At 42.4% G+C, this 22007-nt stretch overlaps 1 long non-coding RNA gene across 1 annotated transcript; it reads left to right on the forward strand.

Moving 5' to 3' along the window:
- Positions 1 to 20523: 20523 nt before the first annotated feature.
- LOC137242298 (uncharacterized) lies at positions 20524 to 21716 on the forward strand. The gene is made up of 3 exons (XR_010950176.1): positions 20524 to 20845; positions 21294 to 21499; positions 21611 to 21716. It is a non-coding gene; the product is annotated as an uncharacterized lncRNA (long non-coding RNA).
- Positions 21717 to 22007: the final 291 nt, after the last annotated feature.

Consider the following 22007-nt stretch of genomic DNA (forward strand, 5'->3'; position numbering starts at 1 on the left):
AACAAGGAAAAAGACAGACGGGCGATCGCTAACAAAAAAAAAGAGCACGAGTTCCGGAGGAAGAAAAAATATCTTTTCCTTTTTCGAGCTGAGTTGGTTAAACGTGGTGATTTTGTGCTCTTAAATTTTCCAATTAAGGGCTAAGCGTACTTTAAATTGAATTGTTTTTAAGCCGATAAGCATTGTACATATGAAAACAATCCTATACTATTTTTCGAACATAAAACTGAATTAATTTTCTGCAAGCAACATTTGATATTATTAAAATCGCAATCGTGACGCGTCTGGAAGAAATGCAGCGACAGTAAGCTCCGCAGCTACAAAGGAAACGAGTTAAAGGCACCATGGAATCAAAAGACTTATCAAAGGCAGTGTAAATAATCCTCCACTAATAACCAACAATTGTTCATCGTACACCAAATCTTACCTGCATTTCAAGTAGCATATGATAAGGCGCCAACCACCACCATCGGCGCCCACTATCATCACGAGCATCACCATCGGTAGTACCTTCCCCAACCCTTTTATTGGCGCCGACCGCGAGCGCAACAACCACCAGACGTACCGCCACCACCAGTTGCAACGCACACAACGGGGCCGCGAACATAGGTCCGAGGCCATTAATGTTAACACCTACAACAGGCGGTACCACCGACACCAATACTAGTCGCATCTTTATCAGCTGCGTCCATACCGGCGATAATAATACTAGCGCATCTTTATTAGCTGCGTCCATACGGGCTGCAATAAACCGGCTACAATGACAACCACAGGGCAGCGAACATAGGCCTGCGGCCAGGCCAATTGTGACAACGAATATCAGCGGGTAAAGCGGTGAGTTCGTTCCATTACTGAACCAAATATACGTATTTGTAGCCTCAACCTTGTCTTTTAAAAAATTTTTTTTGACTCTGCAACATTATATAATGTTAGTATACAAACATATTCAAATTTAAGAATAGTATAGAATTAAAACGAATATGAATACGAAAGCAATATGCATAATGAGCGAAGAAAATGAAAAGTTAAGAAAGCAATTCTTGTTATACGTTCGAAATTGTTGCATACTGAAAAATTAACAAAAAAAAAACAAAGCATATCTAATGGTCATAGGTAGGCAATTTGTACTGCCCGTGAAACAAAAAAAAAGTGTTTCAGGTATTAAAATTTGCTTTGCGTTACGGTAAAATTTTACTATTACTTTTTTAATTAATGCAATTGTTGCGGACATGATTTTGGAATGAGCAAAAAGTATTGATATTGTTTCGGTAAGGAATAAAGTTTTATTGGTAATTCAAGTCACATTGCATTATCAGTTAAAACGCATTAAATTTATATTAAAGGACGCAAATAACGAGTAATGCGGATTAGCTTACATTATCAACAAAAAACAAAATTTGTATACATTTTTTTGACTGAGTTGAACTAAACCCAAAACAATACCAGCACTGACTGATACATGCAAAAAGTTTACGTTTCACCTGAACAAGTAAAACGTTTTCATTAATTTTACTATAAGTTTAAAAAGTTCACGTTTTACCTGAACCTGTAAAACGATTTCGTTAATTTTACCATAAATTTAAAAGTTCACGTTCTACCTGAACAGGTAAATGACTCCGGTAATTTTTCTATGAATTTAAGAGCTTACGTTTTACTTGAACATGTGAAACAATTTTTTTTGAGGAGTATGATTTACCACAAATTTAGTCTTAGTTGCGTTTATAACAAATTTCTTAGTACATAGTACATATTAGTGTCATTATACTATGTGTTATACCAAATTGATGTTTTGTTAAACTCAAAGTAAGTCTAATACAACAACATATTAATTTTGTAAGGGGGCCCCAATTATCGGAAGTTGTATCCAAACTGTACAGCCCTAAGATAGGTTTGTGAATAAAAAAAGAAAAGGGCTTTTAACCAAATTTCTACCAAAAAAAAAAAAAAAAATTATTATATATATAATATATTAGATTATAAAAACAAACCAATTATTATTACATTCAATGAACCGTCACAAAACGCAGCTCACAATAATTTTTCTAAAAACTTACAAAAAAAAATAGAGTTCCTCGCCAATTAGGCACGCATTTTTGATTGCTACTTTTTTTTTAAAATAAGAATATAAGCATAAATATATATATATAAAAAAAAAGACCCTTGCAGTAAGATCAAAAGAAGTTTATAGAAAGAAATGATATATTAGTACTAATGAAACTTGAATAAATTTGTTAACAATATGGGAATGCTGGCGTCGCCATTTATTTAGAAGGCACGTAGGGTTACCAGGTAAGGGGCCACCGAAATTTTAGGTGCGTCGGTGGCCATGGATTTTGAGGGTGGGACATGCACCGGGCGTCGCAACAACACCCGCGGCGCCCCCAAGTTATATTCGGCCCTTTTTGTTTATATCCTTTTGTATTTATTTGCAGCATTTTTTTTTGATTTTCAGAGTTTAGTAGCCGGTCGTTTCCGGTTCGGTTAGTTTCGGTTAATTTTTTTTGCGTCAGATTTTTTTCTTTTTGTTTGAATTTAAAATTTTGAATGTTGTAACGGTCTGTCCGTGGCATCCGGTTCGGCCGGATGTCGTTTTCTTTTGAATTTTTAAGCGTTTTGAATTAGTTCTTCTCGGTGTCAGTTTTTTTAAGGCATGATAGGAATTTTTTTCTGTTTATGGCGCAGGAACAGTAAGGTTGGCAAGGACCCGCCCCAGCCGACAATGACTAGCCACTGTGCACCACCACATCATGCCGACCGCCTTCCTTACTGCTTCCATTGAAAATGCGCATCCATAACAGATGGCGCCCAACGTGGTTCCTGAGGCGCCGGGTACGAGGGTCACTCCTGGTCAAACAGTGAAGTTGACCATCCCACCAGTCCGGGGTGAGCAGCCGCAGGAGCAGCCACCTGCGTTGCGGTGGGATGGTTGGACGGATCAGGGTGTCCGAAATGATCATCGTCTCCGGTAGCTGAGGGATCCACGAGACTTCACGTCAGTCTCCGGAATTTTTTTTTTCACCCGATGAGGCAGTGCTGCACGCACTTGATTTTTTTTGTAAGTGGGTTTTTATGTTTCCGGATGGTTGTCCGTTAGTCGGCCCTGGTTGAATATGTCCGCTAATTGGGTTTTTTTTTCAATGTGAAATAATTTTTTTTTTCTCTTTTCCCGAATTTGTTTTGTTTTGTGTTGTCCGGTGTGAGAGTGTGTCTGTATATTATAAGGACCGCAGCTCATCCCACGTCTCAGGTGGTACCATAGAATACCACCTGGATTGTGGCGGGTTGAGCTGGGATTCAAAGTGGCACTTCTTCCTGCCCCACCAGGCTGGGGAGCGGTTTCGAAACCCATTGCGGTGGAGGCAGGAGGGGTGTCCAGAGAGAATGGACGGGAGGCCCCAACACCCCCAACCAGTCCCAGGGGCAATCCCCTGGAGACTGCCCCTGCGTTGTGGCTGGGCGTGTTGAGACCTACCCGTGTGTGTCTGGAACCGACCCTGGTGGCCCCAACCAGTCTCGGAGGGGGGCCTTAAGACCACCTCGCACTACGGTTGGGAGTACTAGGGCCAAGTATGAATGCATTTGTGTTTATTTTTTTTCCTGTAGCCTACTGCCTTTTGGGAATGGGATGTCAGCATTCCCATGGGTTACTTAAGACATATTTATCTAATCATTTTTTTTTGCAGCTTTTGGCCTCTTCTATCCGATACGACTATCGATCAAAGGTTTCAGCAATTATTTTCGCTCAATTTTTTTATATATATTCTTTTTTATCCCTAAGCGCCTTACGTGGCAAAAGTTTTTTTTGCTTGACCAAATTTTTTTCCTTGAACATGTCGCGCGACCAGTCGTTCGGGCAACCGGACCGGAACACTCCATTCGGGAGTGCGGGGAATCCCCAGAGAAACCAGCAACGGGGTAATAAAAATAGAGGGGCCCTCTCTCAGGCCAGGCGTCCCTTGGTGGTGCACACCCCAGTAGGGGGACGATACGGAGATCCCGCGTTAATAAACATGGGCTCGGACCTGAATGACCCTCGCGAGAAACTGGACCGACCGGGAAGCACCAGTCACGTGAACACGCACGATATCTCGGGGCTAATGACCAATGTGTCGACCTATGCACCCGAAGGAGCTGGCGCTTTACCACCAAATCAGGAGATGGGAAATTTTGGGGACGCTACAAGTGATCGGGCGAATACCCTAGGAATGCAGGACGAAGCCACTCGTGGAGGCGCGTGGGTGGACGTGCTACACCAACTGTTCCAGGCTTCGCAGGAGGAAGTGCGGAGAGAGATGGGCTCAATTAGAGCCAATATGGCCCAGCTCAACGCCGCTCTCGAATCCGCGCAGCAATCAAATCAGCAAAACAGGAACGCAAGTAGGATGGACCGTAACCCATTTCCAACGGTAGTACCGCCAATATACCCTGCTCCGAGCAATATAGTAGTGAAGCCGCAGGAGTGGAAAATCTCGTTCGACGGCACTGGGAGCGTGGCCGATTTCCTTTTTAAACTGAACACCTTGTGTGAGCGCACACAATTGATGGACGAACAAATAATGGCTAGTTTCCACCTGTTTCTTTCCGGGCGGGCCGAAGAATGGTACTGGCTTTTCACGAAACAAAATCCAAACGCGACTTATGCCTTTTTGTGCTACTCATTGAAAAGAGAGTTTGGCACTTTGAAAACTGACCACGAGATCATGATGGAGATCTCCATGCGGAAGCAGAAAGCAAGTGACGTGTTTCACACGGATATAATCTCCTCGAACGCGCGCTTAAGAGCCAATGTCGGAGCTTCTACTGATTGACATAATAAAAAGAAACGTCAACATTAGCCTTAAGCTGATGCTTTTCAACGCAGATGTAAGGACCCTTCATGATCTACGCGATGTAGCACGCAGAAGTGAACAAGTGCTGAAGGAAAGCAAGCTGTTGGGAGCCACTTACCCCGGACGGCATGTAAACGAAGCACGCGCGACAACCCAAGACATGAGGAGGGAAAGCGAGGACGGCGAAATGGATCCACAAATAGAGGCGCTGGAATATCGACGCAACAGAAGACCGGACTATTCGGGAATCTAATGCTGGAATTGCCAGGCAATGGGGCACTGCTATATATATTGTGAGGAACCCATAAAAAATCCTTTTTGTTTTAAATGTGGGTATAAGGTTGTATTTACTCCTAAATGCCCTAGGGACCATCGCAGGCAGGGAAACCAGTACCCGAGCGAGAAGGCGGGGGAACCGCGTTCGGCTTCATAGCTCCCACATCAGCCAGTGCTCGAGGCGTCGTCCCATGCGCTGAACCAGAGGGCGAATCTCTGCATGGAGGTGATACGCTTCCGAGGTGCAGTAGTACCCTGGCAGAAGAGCCCTCAAACGTGATAATAACTTACCCTGACAGTACGGACAATTCGAATAGTTCCGAATCCGAGAGTCAAACGTCCTCATCCGCGATGGGCCAGCGTATCAAGATTCTGCGACGCCAGCATAGGGATGTCGCGTGCCAAACGCATTTTTCACCAAACCCTGAAGAAAGGGAACATAGGTACGAACAAATAAGACATTCCATTTTTAAACAATACCCGGTGTCGGAAAATATTTTGAAGTGTAGGAAGAGATACCACAGGAGAGTACAGGAGCGTAGACTGTTGCAAGCCACCACGTTAACGCTTACAGAGGATGAAAGGCCTCTAGTGAAGGCTAAAATTAGAGATAGCTTTCTTGTAGGGCTGTTGGACTGGGGAGCCAACGTCTCCATCTTAGGGAAAAATGGATTAGAATTCCTAGAGGATAACGGCTTCGAATATCAGCCCTTACACGCGTTCGTATATACCGCGGGCGGCAACAAGCAAAAAATTTTAGGCTCAGTATCCCTACCAGTCACCTTCAAAAATATCACAAAGGTTTTTCGTTTTTACCTTGTTCCCTCATTGCTCCAAGAAGCGTACTTCGGGGTAGATTTTTGGAGAGCATTTGCGTTAGCTCCCGAAATATTCCCAAGCGTAGAGTGCATAGAGATTAGACTTGAAAAGGAAGAGGAACTTAACCTCCATGAATTGTCACCAGAACGAAAATTAGAATTGCAAAAGGTCATCGAGACGTTTCCTTCGTACGAGAAGTTAGGCCTAGGGCAAACTAAATTAGTGGAGCATCACATCGACACCGGTGATGCCGTTCCCATAAAAAGCAAACATTTCCCTCTTTCGCCACCGAGGCAAGCCGAAGCTTTTAGCGAACTAGACAAGTTACTCGAATTAGGAGCTATAGAAGAATCGAACTCCCCGTGGTGTAGTCCTGTAGTACTGGTCCGGAAACCAGGTAAAGTTAGGCTGTGCATAGATTCCAGGAAGGTCAACGCGGTGACTAAGAAAGACTTGTACCCCCTGCCTCATATCTACGGCTTATTGAGCAGACTGAAAAATACGCATTTTATTAGTGGCATTGATATGAAGGACGCGTTCTTCCAGACCAAATTGACAGAGTCCTCTAAGGAAAAAACAGCATTCGCAGTTCCGGGGAGGCCTCTGTACCAATTCAAAGTAATGCCATTTGGTCTGTGCAATGGACCGCAGACTACGAGTAGGCTGATGGATAAGGCAATCCCTTCGCGTCTGCGAGAGAACGTCTTTGTCTACCTGGACGATCTGATGGTATGTAGCACTAATTTTGAGGATCACCTAAGATTGCTAGCGGAAGTGGCCCAATGTTTGAGAGACGCAGGGCTGGCAATAAACGTGGAAAAAAGTAAATTTTGTCAGAAAGAAATACGCTACTTAGGGTACTTGATAGGTAGCGGGTGTCTGAAAGTGGATCCGGGAAAAATAGAAGCAATGCAAAAGTTCCCGATCCCTAAATCTCCTCGGCAAGTGCGTAGGTTTGTGGGCATGGCGAATTGGTACAGGGCGTTTATTACCAATTTTGCTGACTTGGCAGGTCCCTTGACCGACTGTCTCCGTAAGTCAGCAGGCCCGTTCAAGCTTACCTCTGAAGCTATAGAGGCCTTCGAAAAGCTAAAAATAGCTTTGAGTTCCGCCCCTGTTTTGGACCAACCAGACTTTTCAAGGGAATTCGTGATACAATGCGACGCTTCCAAAATAGGTGTTGGCGGAGTGTTGTTCCAGGTCGATGACGAGGGCGCTGAGCATCCGATCGCGTTTGTGTCGAAAAAACTGAATAATGCTCAACGCAATTACACGGTAACCGAGCCGGAATGTCTCGCCGCCATAATCAGCGTGAAGCGTTTCCGACCCTATGTGGAGGGATTACCGTTTCGTATTATCACGGACCACTCCAGTCTCAAGTGGTTAATGACACAAAAGGACTTCAGCGGGAGGTTGGCGAGGTGGTCGCTCTTACTACAAAGATACGACTTCAAAATGGAACATCGTAAGGGCGCCCTGAATGTAGTACCAGATGCGCTGTCGCGGTTTGATGCCGATGAGTTGTCTTTCACTACCACACCCGGGGAAATAGACTTAGTCTCTCCCGAATTTAGCAGCAACGAATATTTAGACTTAATTAGGACCGTCACCGAAAATGAGGAATCGCTTCCGGATTTGCGAGTGGTGGACGGAGTAATTTTCAAACGAGTTAAATTTCGTAAGGGAGTGGAAGGGGAAGAAGACTTGCTGTGGCGATTATGGTTGCCGAAAGGGCTGACTGAGGAAGCAGTGAGATTAGCACAAGACGCTAACCGGAGTTACCATGGCGGGTGGCAGAAAACCTTAGAACGTGTTAGGCAGAAGTACTTCTGGCCGCAGCAGGCTAAGGTCGTCAGGGACTACGTCCAACGTTGTGACACCTGCAAAGCTGTAAAACCCACTAATCAGCAGTCGAGACCGCCTATAGAGAATACCTTTGCATCCGAGAGGCCATTTCAGCGATTATATTGCGATTTTCTAGGGCCGTATCCGAGATCTAAGCGGAGAAATCAATTTCTTTTCATAGTACTAGACCATTTTTCAAAATACGTTTGGCTAAAACCCATGCAGAGAGCCACCACTGTAAAGGTTATAAATTACTTCGCTTCAGAAATTTTTCCGGCTGTAGGGGTCCCTGAGTTTATTCACAGTGACAATGGTAAACAGTTTATCTCGAAGGAAATGAACCAATTTTTTGCAAATTACGGGGTTACGCACGTGAGGACGGGGTTATATTCTCCCCAAGCAAACGCATCCGAGCGCGTTAACAGAGAGATTGTTTCGAAGATTAGGATTTTCCTGAAAGATAAACCTACGGATCTACGGATCTGCTCACGGAAATTTTCCCTAATATTACGGATGTGGGCCTAAAGGCTAGGTTTCGGTCCAAATTGCGGCTACTGGAAAACGTGAGTAATACTAATAAAAATTGTGTCTGTTAGAAAATCGATACAGTTTTTATGAATTTCATATCAAACTATATAAAAAAAGGAGATTTTGAACCCGAACACCTCAGATTTTGATGAAATTTAATTTAAAATGTTTTTCAGTGTGATAAAAAATTCTTGCAGTTTTTGTTTTGGAAAGCTGCTCGGAATACCTTTCCAATGGTACCAAGATCTTTTAAATCTGTTGAGCCATTACGTAGCTATCACAGCTCAAAAGTACCTATTACCATCATTTTAAAAAAAATCAATTTCTAAAACTAAGGTTGTGTTTGTATAGGTAAAATTTACGTCTATGCAAAATTTCATCTAAATCTGAGGGGGTAATGCATATCGGATTTGAAATAAAATTCGTCTGTTATTAAATGTATTGCAACTAATTTTTCAGAATTCGCTGGGTTGTAAGTTTGTTACGGTCTGCTGCTACGGTCTACGGCTACGATCCACTTGGGAGCGTGTTCACGCGAACACACCTAGTGATGTGGCGAAAGTTGCGATAAAAAGTATCGAAAAAGAAGGAAAAAGACAGACGGGCGATCGCTAACAAAAAAAAAGAGCACGAGTTCCGGAGGAAGAAAAAAGATCTTTTCCTTTTTCGAGCTGAGTTGGTTAAACGTGGTGATTTTGTGCTCTTAAATTTTCCAATTAAGGGCTAAGCGTACTTTAAATTGAATTGTTTTTAAGCCGATAAGCATTGTACATATGAAAACAATCCTATACTATTTTTCGAACATAAAACTGAATTAATTTTCTGCAAGCAACATTTGATATTATTAAAATCGCAATCGTGACGCGTCTGGAAGAAATGCAGCGACAGTAAGCTCCGCAGCTACAAAGGAAACGAGTTAAAGGCACCATGGAATCAAAAGACTTATCAAAGGCAGTGTAAATAATCCTCCACTAATAACCAACAATTGTTTATCGTACACCAAATCTTACCTGCATTTCAAGTAGCATATGATAAGGCGCCAACCACCACCAACGGCGCCCACTATCATCACGAGCATCACCATCGGTAGTACCTTCCCCAACCCTTTTATTGGCGCCGACCGCGAGCGCAACAACCACCAGACGTACCGCCACCACCAGTTGCAACGCACACAACGGGGCCGCGAACATAGGTCCGAGGCCATTAATGTTAACACCTACAACAGGCGGTACCACCGACACCAATACTAGCCGCATCTTTATCAGCTGCGTCCATACCGGCGATAATAATACTAGCGCATCTTTATTAGCTGCGTCCATACGGGCTGCAATAAACCGGCTACAATGACAACCACAGGGCAGCGAACATAGGCCTGCGGCCAGGCCAATTGTGACACCGAATATCAGCGGGTAAAGCGGTGAGTTCGTTCCATTACTGAACCAAATATACGTATTTGTAGCCTCAACCTTGTCTTTTAAAAATTTTTTTTTGACTCTGCAACATTATATAATGTTAGTATACAAACATATTCAAATTTAAGAATAGTATAGAATTAAAACGAATATGAATACGAAAGCAATATGCATAATGAGCGAAGAAAATGAAAAGTTAAGAAAGCAATTCTTGTTATACGTTCGAAATTGTTGCATACTGAAAAATTAACAAAAAAAAAACAAAGCATATCTAATGGTCATAGGTAGGCAATTTGTACTGCCCGTGAAACAAAAAAAAAGTGTTTCAGGTATTAAAATTTGCTTTGCGTTACGGTAACATTTTACTATTACTTTTTTAAGTAATGCAATTGTTGCGGACATGATTTTGGAATGAGCAAAAAGTATTGATATTGTTTCGGTAAGGAATAAAGTTTTATTGGTAATTCAAGTCACATTGCATTATCAGTTAAAACGCATCAAATTTATATTAAAGGACGCAAATAACGAGTAATGCGGATTAGCTTACATTATCAACAAAAAACAAAATTTGTATACATTTTTTTGACTGAGTTGAACTAAACCCAAAACAATACCAGCACTGACTGATACATGCAAAACAGTTTACGTTTCACCTGAACAAGTAAAACGATTTCGTTAATTTTACTATAAGTTTAAAAAGTTCACGTTTTACCTGAACCTGTAAAACGATTTCGTTAATTTTACCATAAATTTAAAAGTTCACATTCTACCTGAACAGGTAAATGACTCCGGTAATTTTTCTATGAATTTAAGAGCTTACGTTTTACTTGAACATGTGAAACAATTTTTTTTGAGGAGTATGATTTACCACAAATTTAGTCTTAGTTGCGTTTATAACAAATTTCATAGTACATAGTACATATTAGTGTCATTATACTATGTGTTATACCAAATTGATGTTTTGTTAAACTCAAAGTAAGTCTAATACAACAACATATTAATTTTGTAAGGGGGCCCCAATTATCGGAAGTTGTATCCAAACTGTACAGCCCTAAGGTAGGTTTGTGAATAAAAAAAGAAAAGGGCATTTAACCAAATTTCTACCAAAAAAAAAAAAAAAAATTATTATATATATAATATATTAGATTATAAAAACAAACCAATTATTATTACATTCAATGAACCGTCACAAAACGCAGCTCACAATAATTTTTCTAAAAACTTACAAAAAAAAATAGAGTTCCTCGCCAATTAGGCACGCATTTTTGATTGCTACTTTTTTTTTTAAATAAGAATATAAGCATAAATATATATATATAAAAAAAAAAGACCCTTGCAGTAAGATCAAAAGAAGTTTATAGAAAGAAATGCTATATTAGTACTAATGAAACTTGAATAAATTTGTTAACAATATGGGAATGGAAAATAGGGTTACCAGGTAAGGGGCCACCGAAATTTTAGGTGCGTCGGTGGCCATGGATTTTGAGGGTGGGACATGCACCGGGCGTCGCAACAACACCCGCGGCGCCCCCAAGTTATATTCGGCCCTTTTTGTTTATATCCTTTTGTATTTATTTTCAGCATTTTTTTTTGATTTTCAGAGTTTAGTAGCCGGTCGTTTCCGGTTCGGTTAGTTTCGGTTAATTTTTTTTGCGTCAGATTTTTTTCTTTTTGTTTGAATTTAAAATTTTGAATGTTGTAACGGTCTGTCCGTGGCATCCGGTTCGGCCGGATGTCGTTTTCTTTTGAATTTTTAAGCGTTTTGAATTAGTTCTTCTCGGTGTCAGTTTTTTTAAGGCATGATAGGAATTTTTTTCTGTTTATGGCGCAGGAACAGTAAGGTTGGCAAGGACCCGCCCCAGCCGACAATGACTAGCCACTGTGCACCACCACATCATGCCGACCGCCTTCCTTACTGCTTCCATTGAAAATGCGCATCCATAACAGATGGCGCCCAACGTGGTTCCTGAGGCGCCGGGTACGAGGGTCACTCCTGGTCAAACAGTGGAGTTGACCATCCCACAAGTCCGGGGTGAGCAGCCGCAGGAGCAGCCACCTGCGTTGCGGTGGGATGGTTGGACGGATCAGGGTGTCCGAAATGATCATCGTCTCCGGTAGCTGAGGGATCCACGAGACTTCACGTCAGTCTCCGGAATTTTTTTTTCACCCGATGAGGCAGTGCTGCACGCACTTGATTTTTTTTGTAAGTGGGTTTTTATGTTTCCGGATGGTTGTCCGTTAGTCGGCCCTGGTTGAATATGTCCGCTAATTGGGTTTTTTTTTCAATGTGAAATAATTTTTTTTTTCTCTTTTCCCGAATTTGTTTTGTTTTGTGTTGTCCGGTGTGAGAGTGTGTCTGTATATTATAAGGACCCCAGCTCATCCCACGTCTCAGGTGGTACCATAGAATACCACCTGGATTGTGGCGGGTTGAGCTGGGATTCAAAGTGGCACTTCTTCCTGCCCCACCAGGCTGGGGAGCGGTTTCGAAACCCATTGCGGTGGAGGCAGGAGGGGTGTCCAGAGAGAATGGACGGGAGGCCCCAACACCCCCAACCAGTCCCAGGGGCAATCCCCTGGAGACTGCCCCTGCGTTGCGGCTGGGCGTGTTGAGACCTACCCGTGTGTGTCTGGAACCGACCCTGGTGGCCCCAACCAGTCTCGGAGGGGGGCCTTAAGACCACCTCGCACTACGGTTGGGAGTACTAGGGCCAAGTATGAATGCATTTGTGTTTATTTTTTTTCCTGTAGCCTACTGCCTTTTGGGAATGGGATGTCAGCATTCCCATGGGTTACTTAAGACATATTTATCTAATCATTTTTTTTTGCAGCTTTTGACCTCTTCTATCCGATACGACTATCGATCAGAGGTTTCAGCAATTATTTTCGCTCAATTTTTTTATATATAATCTTTTTTATCCCTAAGCGCCTTACGTGGCAAAAGTTTTTTTTGCTTGACCAAATTTTTTTCCTTGAACATGTCGCGCGACCAGTCGTTCGGGCAACCGGACCGGAACACTCCATTCGGGAGTGCGGGGAATCCCCAGAGAAACCAGCAACGGGGTAATAAAAATAGAGGGGCCCTCTCTCAGGCCAGGCGTCCCTTGGTGGTGCACACCCCAGTAGGGGGACGATACGGAGATCCCGCGTTAATAAACATGGGCTCGGACCTGAATGACCCTCGCGAGAAACTGGACCGACCGGGAAGCACCAGTCACGTGAACACGCACGATATCTCGGGGCTAATGACCAATGTGTCGACCTATGCACCCGAAGGAGCTGGCGCTTTACCACCAAATCAGGAGATGGGAAATTTTGGGGACGCTACAAGTGATCGGGCGAATACCCTAGGAATGCAGGACGAAGCCACTCGTGGAGGCGCGTGGGTGGACGTGCTACACCAACTGTTCCAGGCTTCGCAGGAGGAAGTGCGGAGAGAGATGGGCTCAATTAGAACCAATATGGCCCAGCTCAACGCCGCTCTCGAATCCGCGCAGTAATCAAATCAGCAAAACAGGAACGCAAGTAGGATGGACCGTAACCCATTTCCAACGGTAGTACCGCCAATATACCCTGCTCCGAGCAATATAGTAGTGAAGCCGCAGGAGTGGAAAATCTCGTTCGACGGCACTGGGAGCGTGGCCGATTTCCTTTTTAAACTGAACACCTTGTGTGAGCGCACACAATTGATGGACGAACAAATAATGGCTAGTTTCCACCTGTTTCTTTCCGGGCGGGCCGAAGAATGGTACTGGCTTTTCACGAAACAAAATCCAAACGCGACTTATGCCTTTTTGTGCTACTCATTGAAAAGAGAGTTTGGCACTTTGAAAACTGACCACGAGATCATGATGGAGATCTCCATGCGGAAGCAGAAAGCAAGTGAGTGCTATGACGTGTTTCACACGGATATAATCTCCTCGAACGCGCGCTTAAGAGCCAATGTCGGAGCTTCTACTGATTGACATAATAAAAAGAAACGTCAACATTAGCCTTAAGCTGATGCTTTTCAACGCAGATGTAAGGACCCTTCATGATCTACGTGATGTAGCACGCAGAAGTGAACAAGTGCTGAAGGAAAGCAAGCTGTTGGGAGCCACTTACCCAGGACGGCATGTAAACGAAGCACGCGCGACAACCCAAGACATGAGGAGGGAAAGCGAGGACGGCGAAATGGATCCACAAATAGAGGCGCTGGAATATCGACGCAACAGAAGACCGGACTATTCGGGAATCTAATGCTGGAATTGCCAGGCAATGGGGCACTGCTATATATATTGTGAGGAACCCATAAAAAATCCTTTTTGTTTTAAATGTGGGTATAAGGTTGTATTTACTCCTAAATGCCCTAGGGACCATCGCAGGCAGGGAAACCAGTACCCGAGCGAGAAGGCGGGGGAACCGCGTTCGGCTTCATAGCTCCCACATCAGCCAGTGCTCGAGGCGTCGTCCCATGCGCTGAACCAGAGGGCGAATCTCTGCATGGAGGTGATACGCTTCCGAGGTGCAGTAGTACCCTGGCAGAAGAGCCCTCAAACGTGATAATAACTTACCCTGACAGTACGGACAATTCGAATAGTTCCGAATCCGAGAGTCAAACGTCCTCATCCGCGATGGGCGAGCGTATCAAGATTCTGCGACGCCAGCATAGGGATGTCGCGTGCCAAACGCATTTTTCACCAAACCCTGAAGAAAGGGAACATAGGTACGAACAAATAAGACATTCCATTTTTAAACAATACCCGGTGTCGGAAAATATTTTGAAGTGTAGGAAGAGATACCACAGGAGAGTACAGGAGCGTAGACTGTTGCAAGCCACCACGTTAACGCTTACAGAGGATGAAAGGCCTCTAGTGAAGGCTAAAATTAGAGATAGCTTTCTTGTAGGGCTGTTGGACTGGGGAGCCAACGTCTCCATCTTAGGGAAAAATGGATTAGAATTCCTAGAGGATAACGGCTTCGAATATCAGCCCTTACACGCGTTCGTATATACCGCGGGCGGCAACAAGCAAAAAATTTTAGGCTCAGTATCCCTACCAGTCACCTTCAAAAATATCACAAAGGGTTTTCGTTTTTACCTTGTTCCCTCATTGCTCCAAGAAGCGTACTTCGGGGTAGATTTTTGGAGAGCATTTGCGTTAGCTCCCGAAATATTCCCAAGCGTAGAGTGCATAGAGATTAGACTTGAAAAGGAAGAGGAACTTAACCTCCATGAATTGTCACCAGAACGAAAATTAGAATTGCAAAAGGTCATCGAGACGTTTCCTTCGTACGAGAAGTTAGGCCTAGGGCAAACTAAATTAGTGGAGCATCACATCGACACCGGTGATGCCGTTCCCATAAAAAGCAAACATTTCCCTCTTTCGCCACCGAGGCAAGCCGAAGCTTTTAGCGAACTAGACAAGTTACTCGAATTAGGAGCTATAGAAGAATCGAACTTTCCGTGGTGTAGTCCTGTAGTACTGGTCCGGAAACCAGGTAAAGTTAGGCTGTGCATAGATTCCAGGAAGGTCAACGCGGTGACTAAGAAAGACTCGTACCCCCTGCCTCATATCTACGGCTTATTGAGCAGACTGAAAAATACGCATTTTATTAGTGGCATTGATATGAAGGACGCGTTCTTCCAGACCAAATTGACAGAGTCCTCTAAGGAAAAAACAGCATTCGCAGTTCCGGGGAGGCCTCTGTACCAATTCAAAGTAATGCCATTTGGTCTGTGCAATGGACCGCAGACTATGAGTAGGCTGATGGATAAGGCAATCCCTTCGCGTCTGCGAGAGAACGTCTTTGTCTACCTGGACGATCTGATGGTATGTAGCACTAATTTTGAGGATCACCTAAGATTGCTAGCGGAAGTGGCCCAATGTTTGAGAGACGCAGGGCTGACAATAAACGTGGAAAAAAGTAAATTTTGTCAGAAAGAAAAATAGAAGCAATGCAAAAATTCCCGATCCCTAAATCTCCTCGGCAAGTGTGTAGGTTTGTGGGCATGGCGAATTGGTACAGGGCGTTTATTACCAATTTTGCTGACTTGGCAGGTCCCTTGACCGACTGTCTCCGTAAGTCAGCAGGCCCGTTCAAGCTTACCTCTGAAGCTATAGAGGCCTTCGAAAAGCTAAAAATAGCTTTGAGTTCCGCCCCTGTTTTGGACCAACCAGACTTTTCAAGGGAATTCGTGATACAATGCGACGCTTCCAAAATAGGTGTTGGCGGAGTGTTGTTCCAGGTCGATGACGAGGGCGCTGAGCATCCGATCGCGTTTGTGTCGAAAAAACTGAATAATGCTCAACGCAATTACACGGTAACCGAGCCGGAATGTCTCGCCGCCATAATCAGCGTGAAGCGTTTCCGACCCTATGTGGAGGGATTACCGTTTCGTATTATCACGGACCACTCCAGTCTCAAGTGGTTAATGACACAAAAGGACTTCAGCGGGAGGTTGGCGAGGTGGTCGCTCTTACTACAAAGATACGACTTCAAAATGGAACATCGTAAGGGCGCCCTGAATGTAGTACCAGATGCGCTGTCGCGGTTTGATGCCGATGAGTTGTCTTTCACTACCACACCCGGGGAAATAGACTTAGTCTCTCCCGAATTTAGCAGCAACGAATATTTAGACTTAATTAGGACCGTCACCGAAAATGAGGAATCGCTTCCGGATTTGCGAGTGGTGGACGGAGTAATTTTCAAACGAGTTAAATTTCGTAAGGGAGTGGAAGGGGAAGAAGACTTGCTGTGGCGATTATGGTTGCCGAAAGGGCTGACTGAGGAAGCAGTGAGATTAGCACAAGACGCTAACCGGAGTTACCATGGCGGGTGGCAGAAAACCTTAGAACGTGTTAGGCAGAAGTACTTCTGGCCGCAGCAGGCTAAGGTCGTCAGGGACTACGTCCAACGTTGTGACACCTGCAAAGCTGTAAAACCCACTAATCAGCAGTCGAGACCGCCTATAGAGAATACCTTTGCATCCGAGAGGCCATTTCAGCGATTATATTGCGATTTTCTAGGGCCGTATCCGAGATCTAAGCGGCGAAATCAATTTCTTTTCATAGTACTAGACCATTTTTCAAAATACGTTTGGCTAAAACCCATGCAGAGAGCCACCACTGTAAAGGTTATAAATTACTTCGCTTCAGAAATTTTTCCGGCTGTAGGGGTCCCTGAGTTTATTCACAGTGACAATGGTAAACAGTTTATCTCGAAGGAAATGAACCAATTTTTTGCAAATTACGGGGTGACGCACGTGAGGACGGGGTTATGTTCTCCCCAAGCAAACGCATCCGAGCGCGTTAACAGAGAGATTGTTTCGAAGATTAGGATTTTCCTGAAAGATAAACCTACGGATCTACGGATCTGCTCACGGATATTAGTCAACTTGTCAGAGCTGACAAGTTGACTAATATCCGTGAGCAGATCCGTAGAAATTTAGATCAGGCCAAGGATAGGGGAGTAACCTCCTATAACAAGCGCTCTAGGCAAGTCAACTATAAGGAAGGTCAGGAAGTTTTTCGGAAAAACTTTGCCTTAAGTAACTTCAAACAGGGCATTAACGCCAAATTCCTACCAAAATACCTAAAGTGCCGTGTGCTTCGAAAAATAGGCAATGCACTGTACGATCTCGATGACTTAAACGGGAAATTGATAGGTCGCTTTCACGCTTCGGACATTCGTCCGCAATGAACCAGAAAACGTTTCCTTGCCAAATTACAATTTGACTTTTTTTATATACCTTCCAATTGGACTTTTTTTGTCTGGGCGTTTTGGCGGTCGGGGACATCTCGCCCAGTATTCTCCCCGAGCACTGACCTCATAGGATGTTCACACCCGTACTCACCGAGGGCCGTGAACACCCTGGCAGTTCACGCTTAGGTCGGACTAGCCTTTCGGAGTTTGGACGAGTTCTCCAGATCAAAATGTCTACACCTTTTTTTATTTTGCCTTCCTGTGGGAGCGATACCCACTAGTAATCATCTCTCGGAGTTTTGACGAGTTCTCCATAACAAATGTCTAATTGCCGCAAAGCCCTTTTAACTAGGAAACAGAAATTATTCCCAACTTGACTTAACTTTTTTTTTTGATAGACCAATGTTGCCCGGCTAGCTTCGTAGTAGGACTTTGAGACTCTTATCTCAGGGGTGATTCGTGCCCCACGTTGCTTGTCGTCGGAGATCCCTGGCAGTGGCTTCCCACAGATGATCCGGTTTCCTGTTCGCTTCATGGTCAGGTCTTCAAAGCGAAGCAGGTTTGTTACGGTCTGCTGCTACGGTCTACGGCTACGATCCACTTGGGAGCGTGTTTACGCGAACACACCTAGTGATGTGGCGAAAGTTGCGATAAAAAGTATCGAAAAACAAGGAAAAAGACAGACGGGCGATCGCTAACGAAAAAAAAGAGCACGAGTTCCGGAGGAAGAAAAAAGATCTTTTCCTTTTTCGAGCTGAGTTGGTTAAACGTGGTGATTTTGTGCTCTTAAATTTTCCAATTAAGGGCTAAGCGTACTTTAAATTGAATTGTTTTTAAGCCGATAAGCATTGTACATATGAAAACAATCCTATACTATTTTTCGAACATAAAACTGAATTAATTTTCTGCAAGCAACATTTGATATTATTAAAATCGCAATCGTGACGCGTCTGGAAGAAATGCAGCGACAGTAAGCTCCGCAGCTACAAAGGAAACGAGTTAAAGGCACCATGGAATCAAAAGACTTATCAAAGGCAGTGTAAATAATCCTCCACTAATAACCAACAATTGTTCATCGTACACCAAATCTTACCTGCATTTCAAGTAGCATATGATAAAGCGCCAACCACCACCAACGGCGCCCACTATCATCACGAGCATCACCATCGGTAGTACCTTCCCCAACGCTTTTATTGGCGCCGACCGCGAGCGCAACAACCACCAGACGTACCGCCACCACCAGTTGCAACGCACACAACGGGGCCGCGAACATTGGTCCGAGGCCATTAATGATAACACCTACAACAGGCGGTACCACCGACACCAATACTAGCCGTATCTTTATCAGCTGCGTCCATACCGGCGATAATAATACTAGCGCATCTTTATTAGCTGCGTCCATACGGGCTGCAATAAACCGGCTACAATGACAACCACAGGGCAGCGAGCATAGGCCTGCGGCCAGGCCAATTGCGACAACGAATATCAGCGGGTAAAGCGGTGAGTTCGTTCCATTACTGCACCAAATATACGTATTTGTAGCCTCAACCTTGTCTTTTAAATTTTTTTTTTGACTCTGCAACATTATATAATGTTAGTATACAAACATATTCAAATTTAAGGATATCACCCTAGTATAGAATTAAAACGAATATGAATACGAATGCAATATGCATAATGAGCGAAGAAAATGAAAAGTTAAGAAAGCAATTCTTGTTATACGTTCGAAATTGTTGCATACTGAAAAATTAACAAAAAAATAAAACAAAGCATATCTAATGGTCATAGGTAGGCAATTTGTACTGCCTGTGAAACAAAAAAAAAGTGTTTCAGGTATTAAAATTTGCTTTGCGTTACGGTAAAATTTTACTATTACTTCTTTAATTAATGCAATTGTTGCGGACATGATTTTGGAATGAGTAAAAAGTATTGATATTGTTTCGGTAAGGAATAAAGTTTTATTGGTAATTCAAGTCCAATTGCATTATCAGTTAAAACGCATTAAATTTATATTAAGGGACGCAAATAACGAGTAATGCGGATTAGCTTACATTATCAACAAAAAACAAAATTTGTATACATTTTTTTGACTGAGTTGAACTAAACCCAAAACAATACCAGCACTGACTGATACATACAAAACAGTTTACGTTTCACCTGAACAAGTAAAACGATTTCATTAATTTTACTATAAGTTTAAAAAGTTCACGTTTTACCTGAACCTGTAAAACGATTTCGTTAATTTTACCATAAATTTAAAAGTTCACGTTCTACCTGAACAGGTAAATGACTCCGGTAATTTTTCTATGAATTTAAGAGCTTACGTTTTACTTGAACATGTAAAACAATTTTTTTTAAGGAGTATGATTTACCCCAAATTTAGTCTTAGTTGCGTTTATAACAAATTTCTTAGTACATAGTACATATTAGTGTCATTATACTATGTGTTATACCAAATTGATGTTTTGTTAAACTCAAAGTAAGTCTAATACAACAACATATTAATTTTGTAAGGGGGCCCCAATTATCGGAAGTTGTATCCAAACTGTACAGCCCTAAGATAGGTTTGTGGATAAAAAAAGAAAAGGGCATTTAACCAAATTTCTACCAAAAAAAAACAAACAAAAATTTTATTATATATATAATATATTAGATTATAAAAACAAACCAATTATTATTACATTCAATGAACCGTCACAAAACGCACCTCACAATAATTTTTCTAAAAACTTACAAAAAAAAAAGTTCCTCTCCAATTCGGCACGCATTTTTGATTGCTACTTTTTTTTTTAAATAAGAATATTTATAAGCATAAATATATATATAAAAAAAAAGACCCTTGCAGTAAGATCAAAAGAAGTTTATATAAAGAAATGCTATATTAGTAATAATGAAACTTGAATAAATTTGTTAACAATATGGGAATGCTGGCGTCGCCATTTATTTAGAAGGCACGTAGGGTTACCAGGTAAGGGGCCACCGAAATTTTAGGTGCGTCGGTGGCCATGGATTTTGAGGGTGGGACATGCACCGGGCGTCGCAACAACACCCGCGGCGCCCCCAAGTTATATTCGGCCCTTTTTGTTTATATCCTTTTGTATTTATTTTCAGCATTTTTTTTGATTTTCAGAGTTTAGTAACCGGTCGTTTCCGGTTCGGTTAGTTTCGGTTAATTTTTTTTGCGTCAGATTTTTTTCTTTTTGTTTGAATTTAAAATTTTGAATGTTGTAACGGTCTGTCCGTGGCATCCGGTTCGGACGGATGTCGTTTTCTTTTGAATTTTTAAGCGTTTTGAAAGCGTAAGGTTGGCAAGGACCCGCCCCAGCCGACAATGACTAGCCACTGTGCACCACCACATCATGCCGACCGCCTTCCTTACTGCTTCCATTGAAAATGTGCATCCATAACAAGTTGGAGTCTCCAATTCTTCGAAATTGCGGTCTTAATTCACAGGTATTATTTTCAGTGTCTGTATGTGTACCTGTGATCACAAAAAAAGCAGTCAAAATTATTGAAAAAAATCTAAAAATCAATGTTGACTTTTACAAACTTCAAACTTTATTTTTGTTTCATTAAAATTGATAAAACTACAAAACTGCGTGCCCAAACATTTTCTGAAAATTCCTAGTAAAAATTTTTGAATTTTTATGAATTTTATCAAAAACGTCTAAAATTTCCTACTTTTTTCAAACGCGTTTTAAAAATTAGTTCGTTCGGTTTTCGGTATACAATTTATTAAATTAATAACCAAACAATGTTTAAAAAGTTGTGACTGCTATTTTTGTGAATACAATTGTAATATGATGCATTTTGGTCAAACAACTGCTACGTTGCATTATATTTCGCCCGGCAATGTAAACCTTTTTTAATGGAAAGCTTTATTTATTTATACATTTATAAGGATTTGAGAGCTGTTTTGATAAAAACACCTGCTGGTCAAGACGCTTTGGAATACTATGAGAACAATAAAACACAACGCCAAAACATCAAGAAGACGTTGTGAATTGCATTATAGACAATTGCTTATCTGGCGGGCAGAAGCTGTTGATCAAAGATATGGAGGCTTTGCCAGATTGTATTTGCTCTCAGTTTCGAGGAGAAAATGTGGTGAGTTCATAAAATCTAAAGCTGGATATTTGTAGGTTCGATGTCATTCCAACTTTGACTTCGTCAGTTTTCAATTATTTTTGTAATATTTTTTTATTTAATGATCAATAGGCTACATAGATTTGTCGTCGTGGTAAAAAACCCTCGGGAAAGCTTTTCGACCGCTATTTCAATGCCCGTAAAAAGCGTAGACTATCACTAACAAGTTCATCTAGCACCATAACGGGCACAGAGTCGTTTTACGAAGACAGTGGAAGCTCCTCCGATGAAGTGGATGACAACGTTTTCGAAATATTTAAATCTTGGCTGAAATATAACGACTCGCCACTAGAGGAAGTTCAGGAAAAGTGGAAACGAACCTTCACGGCAAGAAGAAAGTCCATAATAAATTTAGATATTGGGGATGTAGTTTCCGAGTGGCCACGCTATAAGAATGCCACCCTAGGACCGATTCTGGTAAACATTTTGAATAACACATTATGTATGTTATAGTAATTAATTTCAGATT

The sequence above is a fragment of the Eurosta solidaginis genome, chromosome 2 (genome assembly GCF_040869045.1).
Source record: "Eurosta solidaginis isolate ZX-2024a chromosome 2, ASM4086904v1, whole genome shotgun sequence".
Lineage (NCBI taxonomy): Eukaryota > Metazoa > Arthropoda > Insecta > Diptera > Tephritidae > Eurosta > Eurosta solidaginis.